At 42.6% G+C, this 17,606-nt stretch overlaps 1 protein-coding gene and 1 pseudogene across 4 annotated transcripts in view; one reads left to right on the top strand and one right to left on the bottom strand.

Annotated features, from left to right (window-relative positions):
* CRTC3 (CREB regulated transcription coactivator 3) overlaps positions 1-17,606 on the bottom strand; it is a 117,801-nt gene that overhangs the window by 60,897 nt on the left and 39,298 nt on the right. The gene's annotated exons all lie outside the window — the stretch shown is intronic.
* Positions 15,982-16,997, top strand: LOC101028881 (large ribosomal subunit protein uL18 pseudogene; annotated as a pseudogene).

A 17,606-nucleotide genomic window follows, 5' to 3' on the forward strand; every position in this document is an offset into this window, starting at 1 on the left:
TCCAGTCTTGCAGAAGTGATTAGACCCTCAGCACGCTAGAAACACCTGGATGGAGTTTTTTGTTTGTTTTTCTCATGGAGGTGATGCCTTTTTTGACCAGCTGATTTGGGGATCCAAACTTCTCCAAAGGACCGAACAAGTGTGAAGAGCAGAGTGTACCAGAGAAGGGGCTGGCACTCAACCTTCTGATTTAGGACCTGGTCTGTCACCATGTCTGTAGCCCTTGTGTTGCCCCTGCCTAGGCTGCATTTCAAAATCAAAGATAAAAGGGAAGTAAAGTTAACAGATAAACTAAGCTAAAAGGTGACTCCAGAAAATGACAGACATAAAACAGTTTTGGGGTTGTTTTGAGTTCAAAATCAGGTAAATTCAAAATCAGACCAATCAAAATGATCAAAGAGGGCCAGGCAAATAATCTCTCAAAGAAAGAAATGGCTAGGCATGGTGGTGGCTCACACCTGTAATCCCAGCACTTTGGGAGGCCGAGGTGAGAGGTTCGCTTGAGCTCAGGAGTACAAGACCAGCCTGGGCAACATAGTGAGACCCCATCTCTTAAAAAAAAAAGGAAGAAATAACAACAATGCATAAAACATGCCCAGAGTGCAGGGTCTACGGTTCATGCTGGAGGCTGCTGCTCAAGGAAAGGGGGAGAAGAAGGTCTGTGTCTCGGGCTGGGCTTCTCACCTGGAGAGAGTAGATGGCGTTCATTCCCTGACCCTGATGGAGCAGGATGTAGACAGGGAGACCTCTGATCCCGCCCCAGCATCTTCCCTCCAGCATTTGCAGTGTCAGCCACACAGTGGGCTCTGACACATGCTTGCTGAATTACATAATGTTTCCAAAAGATCCGGCTCCAAGGAGGAATGTGCACCCCCAGGGGGTTTACAGGATGAACGCAGGGTATGGGGTAAACATTAGGAGTTCTGTTTCCACTTAGTTTTCTATTTTTTGTGTGTGTATTTAGTACAACAATACCGTGTTCTATGTACGTAATTTAAAAAAGAATGTACCCAAATTGGGGCTATAAAACTCTTTTTACCACTAGGCTACATAATCAAAAAGTTTAATGGCAAAATGTTGATAGTTATTAAAAATTGGTGAGGTCTACAAGGGAGGTTCTTATTCTACTCTCTACTTTTCTCCACCGCTACAAATTTCCATGATAAAACGCAGAACTTTAACTTCAAGTCCTCAGGGATGGCATGGCAGGATGAATGCAGACCCAAACCTCTGAAGGGATTTTCTGTCTTACTGGGGAGCTCCGCCCAAGCCTGCACAGAAGCACAAGTTTTAAACTGCCTGTTCCCATCCCTGTCTCCCTACCTGGGGTGGTATCTTTGGTGGTGAGGGAGGCCTTCTGTTGAGTGCAGTTCTTCTTCTAACTTGAATTCTAATAGGACAATGATGAGAGACATATGTTCTGGGCAAATCAGGTCTGCCCATTTATCTCCTCCAGAGGAAGTTGATTTGCTGCTTATGGTAACAGAAAGGAACTGCAGAAGGGAAGAACTGGCTTTTGATCAACTAAGACTTGAACAGTGATAGGGCAGAGCATGAGCCTGGCTGAGCAGCTGGTGAGGCCACTGGCCAAAGGCATCCTTGGAGGCCAGAAGGGTCAGGCAGGTACTGCAGGCCAAGTAGGAGAAGAGTCAAAGTGCCTGAGCCTCCGTTCACCCCAACACCAGCCTCTGTCTGCCGGAGGAAACTTATGTCAGAGACCAGCCCCTGCCAGCCTGCCTACTCCCTCCTTTCAGCCCTGCCACATTCGGAATCAAACCAGATCCACCGCTGTGATTCAACCTGGTAGGACACTTCACTGAGTTTTGGAGAGATCTCTACTTTGGAATTTAAAAAGAAAAAACAAAGGGAAGGGGACAGAGGAAACAAGAGTGGCCAAATGGTGAAAAATACTCAATCTGGTGATGAGTATATGGGGGTTCTTTATTCTACTTTGGGGTAGATTTTCAATTTCCAAATAAAAAGTTTAATTTAATTACAATTATGATACTGCCATAAATAAAAGGTGACTTTTCAGTTTTAACTCAGTAACTTCTACACATAAGCAAAAAAAAAAAAAAAAAAAAAAAAAAGAGAGAGAAAGACCAAGCTTTCTACCATCTAGCCAGCCAAGAAAACAAAACAACTTTTTTTCACATTATTGATAACTTTAAAGGACAAAATAAGCGTATGATGTCACAAAGGAACTAGGAAAGTATGAGAAAACACATCTGGAAAGAATAAAATGCTCTGGAATATTTAGTTAGATACAGCACATGGTAATTCTAACAAAGCATATTGAGTTTTTTTTTTTTTAAAGTACATCCTGTTTTTGATTTTAAAGAGCATAGGGTACTTTTCCTCATCTGGCCACTTGCTCATGAAAAGACACACAGTGTCCTGTTCTGTCTGGACTCATAAGCCACAAGAGTTTGATGACCTTCCGGGTCAGCCAATGCAAGCAGGCAGCATCCTCACCAAAGGCCACCCAGCCGCCACCAGTCCCCTCTGAAGATGGGAACGGAGTACTTTCCCAGGCAAGCCACTCCTTTCTCATCCAGCCATGTTTCTGGTATGTTCTCCCTTAGGCTGAGCTGTATAAAGTGTTCCTTAAGCATTCACTATCTCTTGGGAGAATCTGCACAGATGAGAGGTTGCTAAAAATTCATCATGGTTTAAATAGTAGAAAAATACAAAAATAAAAATTTCTTTTTTAAAATTCACCATGGTAAGAACTGCAGTCTCCATGACGAACCACGCTAGCAAAAAGGGAAGAACTGGTCCATGAAACCAGATTCTCCATTTACTTTGAGGCAAAGTTATAACTAGATCTGGTTGCTTGCTTGGAGACCAAATTGGCCTGGCATTCCTCTGGTCAAACAAATAGAAAAACCAGCAGGCTGGGTGCAGCGGCTCATGCCTGTAATCCCAGCACTTCGGGAGGCTAAGGCGAGTGGACCACCTGAGATCAGGAGTTCGACACCAGCATGGCCAAATGGCGAAACCCCATCTATACTAAAAATATGTAAATTAGCTGGGTGTGGTCGTGCATGGCCTGTAATCCCAGCTACACGCAAGGCTAAGGCAGGAGAATCACTTGAAATCAGGAGGCAGAGGTGTAGTGAGCTGAGATTGTACCATGGCACTCCAGCCTGGTTGACAGAGCGAGACCTGTCTCAAAAACAAAAACAAAAACAAAAACAAAAAAAACCCAGCAGGACTGACACTAGGGAAACCTTTACTTCCTATCTGCAAGTCCCCACTGTTGCCTACAGACAAGGGAGGAACACTAACCACTCTGTGAGCCTTAGGAGTTACTGAGGAGTAAAGCTCAGAATGTGATCCTCTCCTGCCTCCTGGCTTCAGCTCTGAACCTGTGGAAACCTAGACAAGTGAACAGCGATTAACCAGCTTTCTCAGTTTTCAGAAGAATAAAACATGTACAGTCATTCGAGGATTTTAATTAGCAAAATGGGAACTCAGACTGGGCACAGTCCTAACTAAACTGGAGATTCTCTTTACCTGGTACCCTAAAAAATGAATAAGGAGAAATATGCATTAGTGAATGTGATTATTTTTGTGGGAGTTCAAAGTTTTCAAGTGACTTTTTGTCACTTCAAAAAGTGGTGCTTTTCAGCAGGGGTGTGCAATCAAATGTAATATAAAACTAGAGATTAAAAGTAACAGATGTGGCCAGGTGGGTGGATCACCTGAGGTCAGGAGTTCAAGACCAGCCTGGCCAACATGGTAAAACCCTGTCTCTACTAAAAATACAAAAATTAGCTGGGTGTGGTGGCGGGCACCTGTAATCTCAGCTACTTGGGAGGCTGACGCAGGAGAATCGCTTGAACCCAGGAGGCGGAGGCTGCAGTGAGCCAAGATCACATCATTGTACTCCAGCCTGGGCAACAGAGCAAGGGCTGTCTCAAAAAAAAAAAAAAGAAAAGAAAAGAAAAGTAAAATATGTTTAATCCATGCAATTATTGAGACCTTTGCTCTAAAATCACAATAGAACTTACAGAGAAAGGGTCAAGAATTTTCTTTGTTAGCATGGTAATGGGGGAGACTGAAAGTAGCAAGATTAGCTGTCACTGGGATCTGCCACAGCCACAGGAAGGTGAGAGCCAGTGTGAGGCTTCTGCCTATGACACAATAATGACTCCCCCATTTCCTCTTCCATGTAAGCCAGGCTTAGGGCCCACTCGGTCAAGCCACAGTGAACAGGGCCAGGATGTTCCAGGCCATGGTCCTCTTCCTGGACCAAGATCCAGGACTGTCCACTTCCCCAAGGCTGCTGGTCCCCAGTGGGGAAGAGTGGAGTGCAGTAGTACAGCACAGCAGGGGGACTGGTTCCAGGGCCTCCTGCAGACACCAAAATCTGTGCATACTCAAATCCCTGATATAAAAGGGCATAGTATTTGCATGTAACCTACACACATCCTATCAATATACTATAAATCACCTCTAAATTATTATAATACCTAACACAAAGCAAATGCTATGTAAATAGTTGTCATACTGTATTGTTTAGGAGATAATGACAAAAGAAAAAACATGTTTAGTAAGGATGAAATTTTTTTTCAAATGTTTTTGATCTGTAATTGGTTGAATACAAATATGTAAAACCCTCAGATATAGAGGGCCAAATGTACAGGCAAAGATCTACACCTCACACACACAGCAAGATGAGCTTCTTAGACACAGAACAGACAGATTACAGACTTAGAATCATTAATAAATAAGAAAATTCAGGACCTGCAGTAATCACTGCTTTTAAAGATAACTAACCAGCTAGGATCACATTATTTAAATAAGTAATATACTGACATTCTGAACAAATATACAACACAACAATGAAAAGTGCCAAGGCAACCTCAATACTTGTTCGCCTTCGACTCAGTTCCCACCTCCCAGTGGATAACCAGATTTTTTGCTTCTTCTGAGTCCTTCGAAATAGTGATTATGGGGCCGGGCACGGTGGCTCACGCCTGTAATCCCAGCACTTTGGGAGGCCAAGGCGGGTGAATCACGAGGTCAAGAGATCAAGACCATCCTGGTCAACATGGTGAAATCCCGTCTCTACTAAAAATACAAAAAATTAGCTGGGCATGGTGGTGTGTGCCTGTAATCCCAGCTACTCAGGAGGCTGAGGCAGGAGAATTGCCTGAACCCAGGAGGCGGAGGTTGCGGTGAGCCAAGATCGCGCCATTGCACTCCAGCCTGGGTAACAAGAGCGAAACTCCGTCTCAAAAAAAAAAAAATAGTGATTATGTATGTATAGCAAATATGAATACATATTACTTCTGCTCCTTTTTATACATAGATGTATAATGTGATAACTACACAGGCATGTATAATTTACCATCTTTACCATTTTTTATTTTTATTTTTTGATATGCAGTCTTGCTCTGTCGCCCAGGCTTCAGTGCAATGGTGAGATCTCAGCTCACTATACCCTCTGCCTCCTGGGTTCAAGCAATTCTCCTGCCTCAGTGTCTGGAGTAGCTAGTAGTTGGGATTGCAGGTGTATGCCATTATGCCTTGCTGATTTTTGTATTTTTAGTAGAGACGGGGCTTTACCATGTTGGCCAGACTCATCTCAAACTCCTGACCTCAACTGATCTGCTCACCTTGGCCTCCCAAAGTGCTGAGATTACAGGGGTGAGCCACTGTGCCTGGCCCATCTTTACCGTTTTTAAGTGTATAGTTCAGTGGTAATAAATACATTTGGCAGGGTGAGGTGGCTCATGCCTGTAATCCCAGCCCTTTGGGAGGCCAAGGTGGGCGGAACACAAGGTCAGGAGTTTGAGATTAGCCTGGCCAACGTGGTGAAACCCCGTCTCTACTAAAAACACAAAAAATTAGCCAGGTGTGGTGGCAGGTGCCTGTAATCCGAGCTACTTGGGAGGTTGAGGCGGGAGAATCACTTGAAACTGGGAGGCCGAGGCTGCAGTGAGTCAAGACCATACCATTGCATTCTATCTAGCCTGGGCAACAGAGCGAGACTCAGTCTCAAAAACAGTAAAATTTTCAAAAACATAGATATAATAAAATAAAATAAATAAATAAATATACACATACATTTATATCTGTTTTTCTCCTCCATCCCACCTCTCCCTTTCCTGGCCTCTGGTAGTCACCAATCTAACTGTATGTCATTACGAGATCTACTTTTTAGCTCCCATATGAGTGAGAACAAGCAATATTTGCCTTTCTGTTCCTGGCTTATTTCACTTAACATAAATGGCCTCCAGCTCCATCCGTGTTGCTGTAAATGAGAGGATTTCATTTTTTTATGGCTGGATGACATTTCATTGTGTATACATGACTCGTTTTCTTTATCCATTCATCTGTTGATGGGCACTCAGGTTGATTCCATATTTTGGCTGTTGTAAATACTATAGTGCTATAATACACATGGGAGTGCAGATATCGCCTCCCTTTTTACACAAATGGTAGCATGCTAATACAGTGTCTGTACCTTACTTTTCAAACTTAATCTTCAACTAAATTTCTAAACCTGATTCCAGTTTCTTAGAGGCTCCTTCTCAAAAGTGCCAAGCAAAAATATTAGAAAACTCAACAAAATTAAAAGTCAAAACTGGCAGGGAACATATCCTAACACTACAACTGACTTACTCTCTTCCAAACAGATTTGGCCAATTTCTCCAGCCCCTGATACCCTTCTCAGTATTACCTGGTCCTCAAAGAACAGGATCACAAACTGCTTCCTCCTCTCCTCTATTAGCTCTTTCCATCTGCATTTAAACACAGTCCAAACACTGGGCCTCGTAGCTCACACCTGTAATCCCAGCACTTAATGATAATGGAGAGACTGAAAGTGGCAAGATTAACTGTCACTGGCATGTGCCACAGCCGGGAAGAGAAGAGCCAGTGTGAGCCCCTGCACTGCAGCCTGAGCACAAGGGCAATACTCTATCTCAAAAAACAAAACAAAACACATGGCCCAGCCTCTCCCATGGAAAGCTGGGGAGGGAGGAGATACACAAGTTGCTAACTTGATGAATCATCCTACTCCTCCTCCTTGCCCGTGTCTCTCCTCTTCACAGCAGAGCTTTGTGATGAAGGAGGTGCCTCGATCCACTTCCTCACCTCCCACACAGACCTCAGCCCACACCCCTTTGCTCCACTGAAATTTCCCAAGATAACCAAAGACTTTCCTTACTACTAAATCCAAATGGGCATTTTCAGCTCCTGACCTCTTGGAAGCAATGGAAATTACTGACAGTTTGCTCTACTGAAAACATTCTTCTCCTGGCTCCTGGGGCTCCATGCGCTCCCATTTTTCTCCTTCCTCTCTGAGTGTTTCTTTCCAGTCGTCTTTGCACACTCCTGTACTTCCTGACCATCCCTAAAGGGGTTCCTCAGGGCTCTGTCATATAACTCCATCTCTCTAGCCTAGATCTCTCTCCAGAGCTTCAAACTTGTACATTCAACAGCCCACTGGACCACACTTTTCTAGGACTACCTGCAGGCACTTTAAACTCAACATATTTAGAAGTGAATTTGCCATCTTCCTCCTAAGCCACACCCTATAGCTCATGTGTTTCAAATTGCTGAGAATAGCGCAATCTAGCAAGTTTGCTGGGCCCAACCCAGCAAGTTTGGGGTCATCCTTCGGTGCCTCCTCCCTCACCCCTGAGCATCTCAGTCATCTGCAAGTCTGCTCATTTTGACTATCTATTTATTTTTATTTATTTATTGTCTCATTTATTTACTTTTTTAGAGATAAAGTCTCACTGTGTTGCCCAGGCTGGCCTCAAATTCCTGGGCTCAAGTGGTCCTCCCACCTCATTCTCCTGCGTAGCTGAGACTTCAGGTGAAGACCAATGCCCCTGGCCTTTGTGACTTTGGAAACACCTCTAGAACCCAACACTATCCTCAACTCCTCATCTATCCATTCTCCCCTGGATGACCTCAGCAATCTTGTAACTGGCTTTTTTGTCTCTAATCTTGTTTCCACCAACCTAGTTCCACCATGCAGGCTGAATAATCTTCCTAAAACACAAATCTGATCGTATCACTCAGCTGCATAAAACCCATTAATGAAAGGATTTTTTTAAAAAGACCCTAACAAGCCAATTTTAAAGTTCATTTGGTTGGCAAGTAACACTGGTGTTAAATAAATAAATAAATAAAGTTCAGCTGGAAAAATAAACATGCAAGAATAGCCTAGAAAAATCACTGAAAAGCAGCATGAAAGTGAATTAATCTTACCAGCTTTCTAAAATGTAATACGAAGATGTAATAATTAATTAAAACAGTGTGATTCTGGTGTATGAATGGACACAAAGATTAATAAAAGAGAACAGAAAGTCTCAAAATACAATCAAGCATATCAGAATTCAGTATATGATAGAGATAGCATTTAAACAATTGGAGAAAAGATCATTATTCAACAAACAGTGCTGAGACAACTAGCTGGCAAAGTGGAAAAAAATTAAGCCAGATTCACACTACATACCTTACACTGGCCTAAGGTCGTGATGGATCAAAGATTTTATATTTAAAAATAAAGGTATAAAGTGTTAGCAGAAACCAAAGAAGGTAACTTGCTAACTATAACAAAAAACCTGGGAGTAACAAAAAAGGAATGTATTTTTGTCTTTTTTTTTTTTTTTTTGAGATGAAGTTTCGCCCTTGTAGCCCAGGCTGGAGTGCAAAGTTGCGATCTCAGCTCACTGCAACCTCTGCCTCCTGGGTGCAAATGATTTTTCTGCCTCAACCTCTTGAGTAGCGGGAATAACAGACACCTGCCACAATGCCCGGCTAATTTTTGTATTTTCAGTAGAGGTGAGGTTTCACTAAGTTGACCAGGCTGGTTTCAAATTGCTAACTTCAGGTGATCCACCCACATCAGCCTCACAAAGTGCTGGGATTACAGGTGTGACCTGCTGCACCCAGCCAACATTAACTTTTGATAAAAAAATTTCAATGTCTGTTAGAAAAAAAAAAATCCCATTATAAAGAAAGTCAAATGACAAGTGGCAAATTTGGAAAATATTTACATCTCATATCACAGACAAATTGCTGGATTTTCTAATACGTAAAAAGCTCCTAAAAATCAGTAAGAAAAGATTAACCATACAAAAGAATTAAAGGCAAAAGATATGAACAGACTCTTCACGGTAAAGATAATACAAATGATCCATAAACAGGAAAAAACACACCTTACTCATAAGAAAAATGCACGAATTAAACAGAAACGTGATTTTTCATCTATAAGATTAACAAAGATTAAAAAGTTTGACAGAACACTGTGTCAGGGAGGATGTGGGCAAACAGGCACACATCAGGGAGGGATTTCTAGGGAGGTGAACTGACAGTATCTACCCAAACTACATATGCATATGCTTGCGCCCCAACAATTTCACTTCTAGTCATTTTTCTTGCAGCTATACCTGTACATGTATGAAACTGTATAAGTTCATTCCAGCATAGTTTTAAAAAATCTGTAAATTACTTACATGTTCATCAATAGGGAACTAGTTGAATAAATTATGACAAATTCATATAAAAGAATGCTATGTACTCTTTTACAGGCTCCGCTTGGTGGCTCACGCCTGTAATCCCAGCACTTTAGAAGGTCGAGACAGGCAGATCATGAGGTCAGGAAATCGAGACCATCCTGGCCAACACGGTGAAACCCCACCTTTACCAAAAACACAAAAATCAGATGGGCATGATGGTACACACCTGTAGTCCCAGCTATTGGGAGGCTGAGGCAGGAGAATCCCTTGAACCTGGGAGGCAGAGGTTGCAGTAAGCCAAAATTGCACCACTGCACTCCAGCCTGGCGACAGAGCGAGACTGTCTCAAAAAAAAAAAAAAAAAAAAAAAAAGATAAAGGTGGACTTTGTAAACTGACATGGAAAGATCTCCAAGATTTATTAAGTTATTCACTTAACTTCATACCTTTAATTTTATTCAAGCAAGGTACAGACATGTGTATGGTTAGCTACCTTCAGAGAAAAGTATGGCATGAGGTGGACTATAGAGTCACATTTGCTGACACAAATAAAAATTTCCCAAAGGAATAAACAAACATGACAACAGTGGTTGTGCCTGTGGGGAGTGAACTGGGTGGCTAGGACAGAGATAGAGGGGATACTTTTCATTGCACTGTTTTGCTTACTTTTAATCTTAGACTACATGAATCTATGTTCATATATATCTGTCTAAAAACACGTAACTAAAAGTAAAATCAAAGTGCATTATTATAAAGTCAAAATAATATACTGATGTGGGAATGGACAGAGGAATAGACAGCCATATCAACAAAACAAAACAGTAAAATGGTAAAAAACAGAATGAGGCTGGGCTTGGTGGCTCATGCCTGTAATCCCAGCACACTTTGTGGAAATCCTGCCATTGAGCACAGGCCAGGCCAGCGACTTGTTTCTAACCATTACGCTAAGTGAAATAAGCTGGTCACAGACAAATAGTATATAATTTCACTAATATGAGGCACCTAGAATAGTTAAATTCATCACAAGAGAAAGTAGAATGATGATTATCAGGAGCTGGTGGGAGGGGCTATGGGGAGTTGTTTAATAGGTACAGAGTTTCTGCTTTGCAAGATGAAAAAGTTCTGGAGATCTCTTTTACCCAACAATGTGAATATACTTAACACTACTGAACTGTAAACTTAAAAAATAATGAATATTGTAAATTTTAAGTTGTGTGGTTTTTAACTACAGGTTTTTGTTTTGTTTTGTTTTTGTTTTTGTTTTTAAATGGAGGTACTGGCCAGGTGTGGTGGCTCACACCTGTAATCCTAGCACTTTAGGAGGCCAAGGTGGGCGGATCACCTGAGGTCAGGAGTTTGAGACCAGCCTGGCCAACATGTGAAATCCCATCTCTACTAAAAATACAAAAATTAGCTGGGCGTGGTAGCACACACCTGTAATCCCAGCTACTTAGGAGGCTTCGGCAGGAGAATTGCTTGAACCTGGGAGATGGAAGTTACAGTGAGCCAAGATTGTACCACCGCACTCCAGCCTCGGTGGTAGAGTAAGACTCCATCTAAAATATAATAATAATAAATAAACAAAAGGTTATTTCCAATGGGGAAGGGTATATGAAAGAACAGACACTTGGCCAGGTGCAGTGGCTCCCATCTGTAATACCAGCACTTTGAGAGACCAAGGCAGACCGATCACCTGAGGCCAGGAGTTTGAGACTAGCCTGGCCAATGTGGCAAACCTCTGTCTCCACTAAAAGTACAAGAATTAGCTGGCTGTGGTGGCAGGCGCCTGTAACCCCAGCTATTCAGGAGGCTGGGATTCAAGCAGGAGAACTGCTTGAAGTTGGGGGGCGGAGGCTGCAGTGAGTCAAGATTGCTCCACCTCACTCCAGCCTGGGTGACAAGAGCAAGACTCTGTCTCAAAAAAAAAAAGAAGAGACACTCATATGTTGGTGGAAGTAGAAACTGACACTACCTTTATAGGGAATAATATGGTAATATCTACCTTAATTTTAAATGTACAAACTTTCTTATCCAGCTATTTTACCTCTAAGAATATGTCCCACAAATACCCTTATGTAAATATCCAACACTATATAATAACACGAATGTTCCCTGCAGTTTTGTTTTGTAATAGTGAAAAACTAGATATAATCTAAATGTTCCTCAGTAAGATATTGGTTATATAAATGATGGGACAGCTACATAAAGGGCTATGGTGCTGTCATTAAAAATAATATATATATATTTATGTACTGATATGGAAAGATATCTAAGATGTACTGTTTTGCTCTTTTTTTTGAGAAGGAGTCTTGCTCTGTCACACAAGCTGGAGTGCAATGGCACAATTTTGGCTCACTGCAATCTCCACTTCCCGGGCACAAGCAATTCTCCTACCTCAGCCTCCCGAATAGCTGGGATTACAGGCACACGCCACCATGCCTGGCTAATTTTTGTACAGTAGAGACAGGGTTTCACTGTGTTGGCCAGGCTGATCTTGAAATCCTGACCTCAGGTAATCCACTTGCCTTGGCTTCCCCAAGTGCTGGGATTATAGGTGTGAGCCACTGCACCCGGCCGTTTTGCTTTTAAGATGGGAGTTATTTGGTATAGCATGATTCCATTTGTGTAGAAAGAAAATATGTATATATATACACACACACACACACGCTTGCATATACTCCCCAGAAAACTCCAGGAAGGGTACAAATCAAACACTCAGCGATAGGTACCATGGGGATTCAAACTGGGGTGAGGAGTGAAGTAGAGAATGGGAGACTTTCACTTTTCATGTTTCATGCTTCCATATTATTTGAGTTTCTACAACAAATTTGGAACAATAAGTGAGCAAGCAGGCAAGCAAATAAATGAATATCCTTCCAAAAGCTTTATACCGCCTTAGGACAAAATCCAAATTTCTTAATAAGAAAGTAAAGTCCTTTGTGATCTGCTTCCTGCTTCACACTCCAGCCTCATCTCTCCCCACTCCCTTCTCATGCTCAATCTATGCTCCAATGTCACCAAACTTTCAGTTCCCCCAAGCTTTGCCAAATGCAGCTTCTCTTGCTTAGAACACTCCCTACTCCAGTCTTCAGTTAGACAGTCCTCAGGTCCCAGCCTAGAAACCTCTTCCTCCAGGAAGCCTTTCCTGGTACCTCCTCCCAACCCTTATGGGTTAGGCACCACTCCAACGCAACCAGCCGCCCTCTGAACTCCTCTAGTGTGAGTTTGTCACACAGTGTCACAATGACTGGCAAAATTTTCTGCCTCTCCCACTGGACTGAAGTTCCGCCAGGCGGTGACTGTGCCTGTGTGGGTCACTGTATCTCCAGCATCAAGCATACTGTCTGGCACGCAGACAGTGTCCGGTAAGTATTTGTTATCTTGGACTTTCATTATTAAAAAAAAACACACACACATATGGACAATTTAGGAACATAGAAAAGGGGAGGATTATAATTCTACCTTCCAAATACAACCACTATTTTCATCCAATGTTTCTATTCCCTGTGCATGTTTCTTCATAGCTGTATTCCCAGGCTGGACCCTTCCGACACAGTCATTTTGGTCAGAACATTTTGCTGCACTGTCGAAGCATGAGCCTTTTGTAAGCCAAAGTAAAGGGATGACTGTTTTTTTGTTTTGTTTTTTTAGAGACGGAGTTTTGCTCCTGTTGCCCCAGCTGGAGTGCAATGGTGCGATCTTAGCTCACTGCAACCCCCACCTGCTGGGTTCAAGTGATTCTCCTGCCTCAGCCTCCTGAGTAGCTGGGATTACAGGATTACAGGCATGCACCAGCATGCATGGCTAATTTTGTATTTTTTTTTTTTAGTAGACACAGGGTTTCTCCATGTTGATCAGGCTGGTCTCGAACTTCAGACCTCAGTTGATCCTCCCGCCTCGGCCTCCCCAAGTGCTGGAATTATAGGCATAAACCACAGCACCCGGCCTAAGATCACTGTTTTTATTATCAAGTAATATATGTAACAGACCACAGACATCCCAGATCCTCTCTCATTTCTGGGGACATGAGGATGCATTGCTATTATACTTTTTAAAGAGCAATGATTTGTTTATAGCCTGCTGGGTTAGCTTCTAAAGAATTATTCTTGGCCAGGCGCGGTGGCTCAAGCCTGTAATCCCAGCACTTTGGGAGGCCGAGGCAGGTGGATCACAAGGTCAAGAGATCGAGACCATCCTGGTCAACATGGTGAAACTCCGTCTCCACTAAAAATACAAAAAATTAGCTGGGCATGGTGGTGCGTGCCTGTAATCCCAGCTACTCAGGAGGCTGAGGCAGGAGAATTGCCTGAACTTGGGAGGCGGAGGTTGCGGTGAGCCGAGATCGCGCCATTGCACTCCAGCCTGGGTAACAAGAGCAAAACTCCGTCTCAAAAAAAAAAAGAATTATTCTTTCCCCAAAATAATCATTATAAAGGAGTGTTATCAGAACATTAATGTAACGTATGTATTACTGAAGAAATTGTCAGGGATTTCATTGAGGATGTCCCTAACAGTGCTAGAGTTAAGAGTAAGAGCGCATACTAATGCCCACATAACTCTCCCCACTTCCCTACTGAGGGCCTATAAAGAGAAGCTCAAGAATTTGAGAGAAGAAACGCACAGGAGATACAAATGACTCCTTAGACAATCTCTGAGCCCTGCCTCATCCCTCACTGCCCCTCCCTCCCTCATACCCACCCTGAAATCAGAGGGTAGCAACTGGCAGTGAGAATCAGGCACAGAAATAGATTCTGTTTTGCTAATTACTTGATCCTTTTTTTTTTTTTTTTGAGATGCAGTCTGGCTCTGTTGCCCAGGCTAGAGTGCAGTGGCATGATCTCAGCTCACTGCAACCTCCGCCTCCCGGGTTCAAGGAATTCTCTGCCTCAGCTTCCCGAGTAGTTGGGATTACACATGCCTGTCACCACGCCTGGCTAATTTTTATATTTTTAGTAGAGATGGGGTTTCATCATCTTGGCCAGGCTGGTCTTATACTCCTAACCTCGTGATCCACTTGTCTCGGCCTCCCAAAGTGCTGGGATTACAGGCACGAGCCACCTCGCCTGGCCTACTTGACAGTTTTTTAAGCCACATTTTTTTTTGGTGGGGGGGACAGAGTCTTGCACTGTCGCCCAAGCTGGAGTGTGGTAGCACAATCTCAGCTCACTGCAACCTCCGCCTCCCAGGTTCAATCAATTCTCTGCCTCAGCCTCCGGAGCAGCTGGGATTACAGGCAGCCACCAGCACGCCTGGCTAATTTTTGTATTTTTAGTGGAGACGGAGTTTCACTATATTGACCAGGCTGGTCTCTAACGCCTGACCTCATAATCTATCTGCCTCGGCCTCTTAAAGTGCTGGGATTATAGGTATGAGCTACTGCGTCGGACCTTTAAACCACATTTTAAAAAAAAGTAGTGTCAGATTTTTTTTGACAATGTCAAAAAGACCCTAAAGACAAACGAGTTATGTCCTAGCAACTGTGTGAAAACTTTATATACTCCTATAACCATCAGTCCATATAATTTTGTATTCCTTTTTTAGTGTTTTGTTCAACATAGTAATATAGGTATTTTTCCATGTAGCTGAAGTCTCTACATTAATAATGTTAAACTGCACCAAGCTGATAGATCATATTTTACTGAAATTGATTACTCACTATAATAAATAGTATTACCATGTTATCAGGCTTTCTTTTCAGTTATTAAATTACATTCTTAGGATAGTGTCCCCAAAGTAGAATCCATCAAATAATATTACTATGTGAATATCCTTTCTATATATTCCAAAACTGTTTTTGAAAATATGTCAGCCTGGGCAACACAGTGAGACCCTGTCTCTACAAAAAAAATGAAAAATTAGCAAGGCATGGTAGTATGAACCTACAGTCCCAGCTACTTCAGAGGCTAAGGTTGAAGGATCACTTGAATCCTGAAATTTAAGGTTGCAGTAACCTATAATCACACCTATGCACTCCAGCCTGGGTAACAGAGCAAGACCCTGTTTCCAAAACAAAAAGCAAAAAAGATGTATACCAATTTACAATGTCTATAACAATATTCCAGTATACTTTGGAGATTTTGCAGGTTCAGTTCCAGACCACTGCAATAAAGTGACTATCTCAATAAGTCACAGTAATTTTTTGGTTTTCCAACGCATATAAAGGTTAAGTTTGGCCAGGCGTGGTGGCTCGTGCCTGTAATCTCAGCACTTTGGGAGGTCAAGGCGGGCAGATCACCTGAGGTTGGGAATTCGAGACCAGCCTGACCAACATGGAGAAACCTCGTCTTTACTAAAGATACAGAATTAGTCAGGTGTGGTGGCACATACTTGTAATCCCAGCTACTTGGGAGGCTGAGGCAGAAGAATCACTTGAGGTGGAGGTGGAGGTTGCAGTGACCCAAGATGGTGCCACTGCACTCCAGCCTAGGTGACAGAGATTCCATCTCAAAAAACAAACAACAACAACAAAAAAAAATGACAATGAGCTTTTTCCCCCCCCCTAGCGCTGCTGGGCCTGCAGGTCTGTGTCGAGCCGCGGACGCGGGTCTCTGTTCCGCAGGATGGGGTTTGTTAAAGTTGTTAAGAATAAGGCCTACTTTAAGAGATACCAAGTGAAATTTAGAAGACGACGAGAGGGTAAAACTGATTACTATGCTCGGAAACGCTTGGTGATACAGGATAAAAATAAATACAACACACTCAAATACAGGATGATAGTTCGTGTAACAAACAGAGATATCATTTGTCAGATTGCTTATGCCCGTATAGAGGGGGATATGATAGTCTGCGCAGCATATGCACACGAACTGCCAAAATATGGTGTGAAGGTTGGCCTGACAAATTATGCTGCAGCTTATTGTACTGGCCTGCTGCTGGCCCGCAGGCTTCTCAATAGGTTTGGAATGGACAAGATCTATGAAGGCCAAGTGGAGGTGACTGGTGATGAATACAATGTGGAAAGCATTGATGATCAGCCAGGTGCCTTTACCTGCTATTTGGATGCAGGCCTTGCCAGAACTACCACTGGCAATAAAGTTTTTGGTGCCCTGAAGGGAGCTGTGGATGGAGGCTTGTCTATCCCTCATAGTACCAAGCGATTCCCTGGTTATGATTCTGAAAGCAAGGAATTTAATGCAGAAGTACACCGGAAGCATATCATGGGCCAGAATGTTGCAGATTACATGCGCTACTTAATGGAAGAAGATGAAGATGCTTACAAGAAACAGTTCTCTCAATACATAAAGAACAGTGTAACTCCAGACATGATGGAGGAGATGTATAAGAAAGCTCATGCTGCTATACGAGAGAATCCAGTCTATGAAAAGAAGCCCAAGAAAGAAGTTAAGAAGAAGAGGTGGAACCGCCCCAAAATGTCCCTTGCTCAGAAGAAAGATCGGGTAGCTCAAAAGAAGGCAAGCTTCCTCAGAGCTCAGGAGCGGGCTGCTGAGAGCTAAACCAAACAATTTTCTATAAGGATTTTTCAGATAGACAATAAACTTATGAAGAGCAATTAAAAAAAAATGACAATGAAATTGGCTACATCAACTGACTCTTCCTTTCACAAAAAATTTCTCTATATCATGTGATGCTCCCACAGTAGAATTTCTTTAAAAACTGGAGTCAATAGGCCAGGTGTGGTGGCTCACGCTGTAATTCCAGCACTTTAAGAGGCTAAGGTAGGTGGAACACTTGAGGCTAGAAGTTTAAGACCAGCCTGGCCAATATGATAAAACCCCATCTCTACTAAAAATACAAAAATTAGCCAGGCGTGGTGGCACGTGCCTATAATCTAAGCTACCTAAGCAGGAGAATCACTTGAACCCACGAGGGGGAGGTTGCAGTGAGCTGAGTTCATACCACTGCACTCCAGCCTGGGTGACAGAGCAAGACTCTGTCTCAAAAAATAAAAAAATAAAAAAAAAAATGAAGTCAATCCTCTGAAACCCTGCTTCTGATTTAATGAATTTATGTAGTATTTTAAAATCCTTTGTCATTTTAACAATGGTCACAACATCTTCACCAGGAGTAGATTCCATCTCTAGAAACCGCTTTCTTTGCTCATCCACAAGAAGCACTTCCTCATCCGTTCAAGTTTTATGAGACTGCAGCAAATCAGTCA

This window comes from Saimiri boliviensis, chromosome 5 (genome assembly GCF_048565385.1).
Source record: "Saimiri boliviensis isolate mSaiBol1 chromosome 5, mSaiBol1.pri, whole genome shotgun sequence".
Taxonomy (NCBI): Eukaryota; Metazoa; Chordata; class Mammalia; order Primates; family Cebidae; genus Saimiri; species Saimiri boliviensis.